We start from the raw sequence: 9,272 nt of genomic DNA on the forward strand, positions 1-9,272 counted from the left end.
TGGAGAACTCAAAAGCTTGCACCGTGTTTTGTGTTATGTCTGGCTGGTCCTAACAACAGAAATTACATAGCCCTTGTTTTCGGATTTTGCTTAGGACCAATATGAATACTTGCCACTGGGACACTAATCCAACCATAGAAAATGGCATATCAAACACCTAAAACCAGACACCTTGAAAAGAGACAGAAATGGAGAAGAATTGCTGTGCACGGGTGCTTCCATGCGCTCCCTGCAGTTTCCATAGTTTGCACAGCAGTTTGACAAACTGCAACACAATGCTAGGCCCATTCGCATCTCACTCTGCCTGCTACAGGATCTTATCCCTTCCCAGAACTCCACTTCTCCCTTCTCCAGGTTTCGTAACTCCCCACTTCCTGCTTTTTCAGAACCACTGTACTAATACCAGATAGGGTTTTTTTAAAAAAAATTAGAAATACATACATACACATTTCATCCTTTGTTTGTACCAGACACAGGCTGTGGTTTTTAAACAGTTTATTGGAATGGGTACAAGGTGTTCTAACGACTTCCAAGCCAGTTGTCCAGGGATCTTTGGAGAAAAACACATAGCAAGTTCCATGCTTTCTATTTTCTTCACTATAGGTAGGTTGCAGCTGGCCAGACATAATACAAGCATGGAGCATCAAATGAGAAAAGATCAGAATGGAGAAGAAAATGCAGCCTTGCAAATTAAGTCCACAAACTATGCTAGCCTGCTGGCCTATACACACCTACATTCATGGTACAATGGGAGCATCAAGAAGAAATAACCAACTTAACAAAAATTAAATTTAGAACTATTTCCCTGTCTGGTTGCCAAGAGATGACGGACAATTGCTCTATGGTGTTTATAAGCCGGAGGTAACTTCTCCCTTTAGTGCTCTTCATCTGACGAAGTGCACTCAGAGCCATGAAATCTAAGATGTCACAAGACTTCGCTTTTGTTTTTGAAAACTTCTCCACTGATTTCTTCTTTTAGTAAAAAAACCCAAAGATTTAATCCACCTTTTCACCTCAAGTTTCCAAGGCGGCCAACTTTTTAAAAACCTGTAAAAATCCACAGCATTAAAACTGCCAAAACAACAAACATGACTACCCCATAACATCTAGTTCAACCCTCTGAGGGGGGTGGGGGGAGAAACTGATATGAATTCTTCAGTTATTTCCAAAAGAATTAAAAAAAGAAAACATACAACTATAGTAACCTGTTAGGAAAAGCAACATCATTATAGCTATACCTGGTTGTTCCTCTGAAAAGCGCAGAATGGTTTGTGTGTTTCCCAATCAACTTTTTATCCAGTCTCTAGGGACTTTTGTAGTGAAGCCATGTAATGTCTCTTCTGAAGTTCTCTACTAAGATAGTCCCTCCCCATTTTCCACTCCACCCTATATTCCTATTCAAGTCGTTGTTGTGGCAAGGGAAAACTGGAGGCCAGCCTTATTTCATGGCTTCCCCGCCCTGTTGATGCAGCCCAGGAGGCAAAACCTGACTTTTATAAACAAGATTTTTAAAAGTTCTTCAAGTCTCTTGCCAGTACCTACCCCACTTTTCAGTTCTCTGCAACAGCTAACTGAAGAATCTCTCTCTCACCCACGCCTCATCTGTGCAACAGATGTGAAAAGTTGCCCATTTGCGTTTTAACTCGGAGGCAGACAAGGCCATAGAACAAGACCTTCAAAATTTCACAATATAAGCTTGAGGATTTTGGCCTTCACTACGGGCACTCGGAAAGTTCCTGATCACACATGGGTGTGTTCCAGTTGGAGACTGATTACGTTTTAAAAACTTGGGGGGAGGGGCTGCAACTGTGTTTATCTAATAATCTTTCTACATCAGTCCCTCTCCAGTACAGACTGAGAGCCAAGCTACGCCTTACACAGGTTGGACACTTGTCAGCTTCCCTCAAGTTTTGATGGGAAATGTAGGCGTCCTGGTTTTACAGCTTGGCTCTCCATTACAGCTGCAAGACCAGGATGCCTACATTTCCCATCAAAACTTGAGGGAAGCTGACAAGTGTCCAACCTGTGTAAGGCGTCACTTGTAGCTTGGCTCTCAGAGGGGCAGCCTTATGAGCACTTTGAAGAAGAGACTCTATACAGAAGAGGTGTCTACAACACAGCTTCTAAGGTAGCTGTAGCATACTGAATCATGTCAGAAGTGGAAGGAAAGTAATACTGCTTGCTTCTGCCAACTCAACAAAGCCTAATGCTGAAGTGTTGCTACTTCTTTACAGGTTAAGGGCAGTATGTTTCACTCTCATAAATTCACATGCAAAAGAATTATTACAAGAGTGTTAAAATGATGAGCAGACCTTCTTTACGGGCTGATGGTAGCTGACATCATTTGAGTACATGTATTTCAGCCAAAAGGACAAGTTATTCTATTTAAATGTTGCGTATGTGAATCAAAATAAAATTTAACTACCTCTATAGGTAAAGACTGTTTGCTAGTGTTAGCCAACATGTACACTTGTCCTATAATCACTTACTAAAACACCACTCTGCTTTGCTTCCAGACCATTAAAGACTTGGAGGAGGATGTAGGCAATCTGTTTTAGAGCCGAGTGTCAACCCCGCCCCCAATATCTCTACCTGTTTATATTGGCAAACAAATGTGGAGGTAAAAGGAAAGACGGCTGTACTTGGCCAGACACACTGGGAAGAAACTGAAGAACCAGCAATACTGCCAGCATCTCAAGGGCTCACCTCAGTCTCTTAGGCCTACAGTTGGCCATGTGCACCAAGCAAAACGGTGTGGCATGTTCTACCTCAAGCAAGCAAAACGCCACATCAGTCAGCAACTGCCATTCCAAAGTCATCAACCAAATAAACTCTCAGTCAGAGCAGCAAGAAGCTAAATACACTGAGAATGAGGGAAAGGAAAGAAGAATTTTGTATTTTTTCCAGAATTGCAAGCTACTCTTATGGTAAAGAAGTGGGATATAAGTCAAACACGTAGACGAGAGAGGACAATAACAAGTACCGTGGGGTAGGAATTTGCATATCACGGCAACTTAATAAAAGTGACATCACACTAAAGTGGATGTCTCACAAGTCCGACGCTCCTTACTGTGCTTAAAAAACAGCATCCAAACGGAAACTTACAGTTCTACTCTGCGAACACGTCAGTCGGATAGGATTAGCTGAAAGATTAAAAGGATTTATTTTGTGGGCTCACAATGCATAACCTCAATAATCCCACATGTTCTGCTACTCTCAATGGGGTGACATTTGAGGGAAGGACTAGACAAACATTTCAGTCCAGTAAGCACAGGCACAGTTGTATTCACAACACCTCCAGCCCACCTTCAGAAATAACCTTACGCTCGTGTTATAGGAAACACTGTTCACAAAAGCAGAAGCAGGGTACCAGAGATGATCAAGCTGGCAAAAAACTCTCTAATCTTAGACATGTGAGAGGAGTTGACAGTTCTTGGATGGCTGCACTTCGTACAACACTTTCGAAGATTTTTTTCCTCTTCACCTGCCAGCTTTGCTGTTTTACAAGCTTGTTACAAAGGGAGGATACTTCCTTCTCAGTGCACAACAGGATTATTTATGTTGTACCATTGCTATAGAAGGCCCTTTACAGATCCTTTTTTTTTTTAAAAGGCCACCCAGGAACTACAACCAAAATTTCAACAGTGAGGAAGACAAGAGGGAGAGGACAAAAAGTAAAATGTTAAGTATAATAATAAAAAGGATGCATATTTTCTTCCTTAGGGTCGTCTGCCATTCTTATAATCAAGTTAAAATATACACATAAAACCCCATGGTACTGTAAACCATAGAATTCCAGCCTTACACTGTTGGCCAGTTGTTAGCAGTTTCTGTGCCTGGAGAACTGAGTGTCAACATCACACATTATGTAGCAACATGTGGTGTGTCCAAATAATTTCCAGTTACTATTTGTTCACATCATAATTAATGGAACAGAAATGCTGGATTACCCCATAAATTGTCAGCCTATAAACTGCACATTAATATCTCACTGTAATACTTGTAATGCAAGAAGACAGTGGTACATTCAGAATTTAGAACAAGCAAGCCCTTGATATCGACCTTATTTTCCCCTCTCATTTACATTCAAGCCTTTCTTTTATTCAACATTTCATAACAAGAGTTACACACACAAAAATCCCCCACACACAAACACCCAAGCATTCCCCCCCACCCCAGCACACACAAGCCAACATAAATTTTAGCTAAAATACGTTTTTTTCCTTCAGTACCAGTTTCCACCATAAACAAATTACTTTGAAGGGCTGTACTCTGTTTAACAACTTTACCCTGCAATCTCATCACTGTTAGCCACACTTCATATGAGGGTATTCAAGCTGAGACACAGTGACACCAAAGGCAGAACTTCAACTCGTACCTTAAAGACTTAAATTCAGTTGTGGCGTCTGCTGGACCGTACTTTGGTCTGTACAATCAGCGCTGTACTGGTTTGCAGAGAAGTACTGCAGATTCATAAAGTTTTCTCTTCCCGCTACAAGTTACTCAACTATTACCACTGTTTACAGAGAAGTAGAAAAAGTGGAAGTATTGCTGAAAAAAGCTCAAAATACACAAGAGCGAAGTTTCCATCTGTGTTTCCCCACAGGAGACAACATCTTAGCATGCATCCCAGAGTCATGTTCCAGTGTAACTATTTTTAAAATGTACATCACTTGCACTATTCAGAAACATAAACCATGAGAACGGAACTTCTACATTTGCTTAACTACTGAAGCTCTATAAACATCAGATACCAGAGCGGTGTACCAGGCAGAAGGCTGGACTTCTTGGGAAGGTCTAAATTCAAATTTCCATGTGGCTCACTAAGTAGACATTGGAATCTTGCTGGCTCAACACAGATGTCACACCAAACTATGGTTTAGAAACATACTAGCCCATCCTGGCTCACAGCTATTTCTCTGATTTTGTTTTCCATCAGCTCAGCATTCCATGTCTCTAGAGCAGCAGCAATGCTGTAAATATGATTTCTCAGGCCAGACATCATAAAACAATGTAGTTAGCACAAATTGTGGTGAGGAAACTCACCTCAGACCACAGGTTCCAATTCTGCTATGCTGGCTGTTCACAAAGGATGGTTTGTCAATTCAAACATGAAGTCAAACCATAATTACTTCTCCTTAACTTTAGTTTGGCGAGGATGAAGTGGGTAAGACCCATGTATGCCTCATTGACCTCCTTGAAGAAAGTAAGATGCAAATATAATATAATATGTTTAATGTTGTGGACGTATACACCCATGCCCCCACAAACACAAGCAAGGAAGAAAAAGGATATACAAAAGAAGTAAATGTGGCAAAAGTTTGCTTTATTTTCTAAAACCTGATACTATTGATTTAAATTTCTATTTATTCTCTGCAATGAAAACTGGCTGATTTTAAGAATAAAAAATTGGCATTATCAAACATTACACATTAAAATATACAGGAAAAGGCCTCAAAGTGGTTTTTTCTTCCCTTCCAATCCCACTTCAGAGACACTAAAACTTTTTTAAAATGTAGTAATATCTATGCCAAGACCACGGCAATACAGCCCGGAAAACCCCCAACAACCATCGTTCTCCGGCCGTGAAAGCCTTCGACAATACATTGTAGTAATATCTGTTGCCTTTAAGTAAATGTTCACGCTTATCAAAGGAAAATAGTCAATTCGTATCCAAGGAACGAAGATAACATTTCCCAACAAAAGTGAGCTTTGCCAAATTTACAATGATGAACAGGGCAGAGGCTACAGTTAACAAAAGTCAGAAAAGCTAGAACCAGCTTTGTATAAATGTACCGCAGCAAAAACAGAACATTTTAAAAAAGAACAAGCCAAAAGTTTAGTTAAGCCAAGTGGAGTTGTACTGCTCTTACCTCACTTCCCTTGATTTATGTAACCAGAAGAAACTTGCCCATTTATGTCAAAAGTTAAAAATAGGCAGAACTTCAGTACCTTCAACACCCAAGCCTGCCCTGGGAGTTTGGAAAGAGTGTTGTGAGCCTACCACTGCCCCCCACCCCACACACCAATTGCTGGGTCACTTGTGTATGCCTTCTACACCTCTATCCCCTGAAACTATCCCTTCCCCTATTTTGCCCCTTGCCCCTCCCACCTCCACACCTATTCTTGCCCCCCATGCCTTTTTCTTCTCCTGCCTCTGACCCTTTTATTCCATGGTATTATCCCTTCTTCACATGTTGCCCCTTCCCCTTTGCCCATTTAACCTTCCTGTCTCTAAGTTAGTTTCAGGTGGATAGCCAGGTTGTCTGCAGGTGAAAGAGGAAACTCAATCCCAGTGTAACCTTAAAAAGTGATGAGATTTTCCAGGGTATACACTTTCAAGAGTTCAAAGCACCTTTCCTCAGATATCAGCTACCTGACTTTCGAAAGCTCACATCCTGCAGTAGAACATCGGGATTTGAGTCCAGTGGTGCCTTAAGAGACCAACAAGACTTTCAGAGTATAAGCTTTCGAGAGCAAGATATCTGAAGAAGAGAGCCTTGATTCTCAAAAGCTCAGACTCTGAAAATCTTGTTGATCTGTAAGGTGCCACTAGACTCAAATCCTGCTGTCCTGGAAATCTTGCTGGTCTTCAAAAGGCTGCTGGACTCAATGCTTGTTTTTACCTCTGTCCCGAAACATACCAAGATAGGGATAATGGATGCAAAAAGAGGCAAAAAAGGAGGAGGGGGGGTCCAGTGGCATGTGAATGGGAGGGCTGCATTTACTCCTTTTCCTTACCAGGCATTTCAGCCACCCCCTCCCTCCCCAACACCCCACTACTGCCCCATGCCCCCCCCCGTCCTCTCCACATTCCCCTACTGCCCCCCTTCTCTCCCAAGTACCTCCCCATATGTTCACAGGGACGTGTATGCACCTCCACCTCCTTGCCCCCCTTCATATCCCCTCAGGTAGGTACTCAACCCCCTCCTTTCCTTGCTGCCCCTTCCTTCTCCCTCCCTCTCATATACTCTCCTCATATCTTCACAGGAAGGCGTATATGCGCGCCCTGCCTCCTATATCCCCTCACCTCAAGCAGGCAGTCAACCCTCTCCCCGCATTCCCCTACTGCCCCCTCTTCTACATGTTCACCTCCTTCCTCCCCGTATCCCCTCAGGCAGGTACTCAACCCCCCCCTTCTCCTACTGCCCCTTCCCTCTCCCTCCCTCACCCCTCCCCACATACAGGCACGTGTCTGCACCCCCTGCCTCCCCTCCCCCACTCATATCCCCTCAGGCAGGTCCCCCGCCGCCCTCCTCAGACAAACTCTTTGGCCCCGCCCCCTCCGCCTCGCCCGGCCGCGCGTCACTCACTCGCTCACTCACCCGCGCGCCAAGGGGCGGCGCCCCCTCAGGTGCGCGAGCTGTTGCCTCTCCCCTTCCTCCTCCGCTTCTTCCCTCAGAGGCCCGCCGCCCGCCGGCAACTCCCCCCGCCCAGCACGCGCGGCCAGCGGCGGCCTCCTCCTCCGCCCCGCGCCGCCCCCGCCTCCATCCTCCTCCCTCCCCCGCCTCTTTCCTCCTCCCTCCTCGAGGTAGACCAGGAGGAGAGAGGATTGGGCCAGGATAGGCAGTGCGCATGCGCGCTCAGAAGTCCAAGGCGAAAGCGCTGAGGGGGAAAGGTAAGCCGCCGCCAATTTCCTACCACGCCTCCCCCTTTGAGTGCGCATGCCCAGTCGGTGAGCGCCGGATGGGCAGGAAAGGAGATGCCATAAGCGTCCCTCGAGTTGGTACGCATGCCCGGAAGGAATGGGGCGGGGGAAGCGCCCTCTTAGTGGCGCATGCTTAGTGGTGCAGGAAGGCGCCTGGTAGAGCTATTGCACACGTGTGAGATAAAATTGGCGTCGAACAGGACCGTGTTGCGCAAGCGCAACGAGCATGTGTGAGGCATGGCAGATGGGTGAGCTGCGGATCTTGTTTTTCGCTGCAGTTATGACCACTTATGGAAATGCACTTTGCACAAACTCAGAGGCATCTAGATTTTTCCAACCTCCAGGGGGTGGCTGCGGATCTCCCAGAATTGCAACAGAGATCGCCAGCTACAGAGATCCTTTTCCCTGGAGGAAATGACTGTTTTGGAAGACGGACTGTTATAACATTATACTCTGCGGAGGGGGGAGGTATCTTGCCTCTCCGAACTCCACCATCCCTATTCTCCAACCCACCCCAAATCTCCAGGAATTTCCCAACCCGGAGTTCGCAACTCTATATGGAAATGCGCTTGGTACAAGCTCCGAGGCATCCCTTGTTTCCTGTAATAGTTTCACAGCTGTTCTAGAACATGTTTTCAAAGTTAGAGCTGTGCTCTGCTCAGTAGTGAGGGAAAGGGCTCGGGAACGTTTTTTGTTATAGGCAATGCTTATGGGATTGGAAATGTCTGTAACAGTGACAGCAACACTGAATGGCACCTCAGCACGTTTCAGAGGGTTAACTGTGTTCATCTGTGAAAGGGAAAGAGCCTATAACTTTGTAGCTTTATCTTTTGTTTTCTATTTATATGAGGTGTTTTTAAAGCATACTAAAATTCAAAACTGAGCTCTTCCTTGCAAAAGTTTGGTCCATTCCACCATTTCATTCATATGTGAACCAGGGCTGAATAGGTGGAAAGTGATCCTTCTGCCATTAAACTCCCAACAGCACTGCTACTCAGAAACACAGTTGTGACACTAGCCCTGAGTGTGCAAAAACAGCTAGTCATCCCACACTTAAATATGTATTTTGTTATAAGCACAGTTCTTCCCCCGTTCCCAGCAAAAGGCCTCACCCTGGTTCTCTGAAGCCGAGAGTCTGCCTGGTGTCTGTTCCATATGCCTGCCTGGTGGTAAGAAGCCGAGAAATCTCACGCAAAACAGAGCTGAAGAGGAACAAGAAGTGTGACGCACTTTTGGCCTGTTTAGCGTAATGTCCAATACTACTTTCCATCTTAGTCGTCCTTGGGTTTTCAAAGCAAGGACTGATAGGAACCCAGAATGCATTGATGGAATCACAGGAGGGCTGACCATGAGGAGATTGACCAGGCATCCATCTTTATTTATTTATTTAATCCTTTGGTGACCTAAAGTGGCTTATAACATTGTTCTCCCCTCCTCTGGTTATCAAAACAACCACCCTGTGAGGTAGGTTAAGCTGAGAGAAAGAGCAATCTGGGGTCACCCAGTGAGTTTTCATGGTAGAGTGGAGATTTGAACCTAAGTCTCCTCCGTCTTAGTATGATGCTATAACCACTGCACTGTGCTGGCTCTCATTAAAGGCCATACTGTGGGACATCAAGTGGCA

General features: G+C 44.7%; 1 protein-coding gene across 4 annotated transcripts in view; it reads right to left on the reverse strand.

Moving 5' to 3' along the window:
- The window catches only part of NADK (NAD kinase), a 49,169-nt gene extending 41,730 nt beyond the window's left edge, over positions 1 to 7,439 (reverse strand). For 2 of the 4 annotated variants that reach the window (XM_055001263.1, XM_055001261.1), the window contains exon 1: positions 7,326 to 7,439. The gene's annotated coding sequence lies outside the window, so the exon portion shown is untranslated. Of the gene's footprint in view, positions 1 to 4,378; positions 4,501 to 7,313 lie in introns of those variants that run through there. The other 2 variants (XM_055001262.1, XM_055001265.1) reach the window with 2 other exon arrangements.
- Between the last annotated feature and the right edge of the window lie 1,833 nt (positions 7,440 to 9,272).

This window comes from Eublepharis macularius, chromosome 17 (assembly GCF_028583425.1).
Source record: "Eublepharis macularius isolate TG4126 chromosome 17, MPM_Emac_v1.0, whole genome shotgun sequence".
Classification (NCBI taxonomy): Eukaryota; Metazoa; Chordata; class Lepidosauria; order Squamata; family Eublepharidae; genus Eublepharis; species Eublepharis macularius.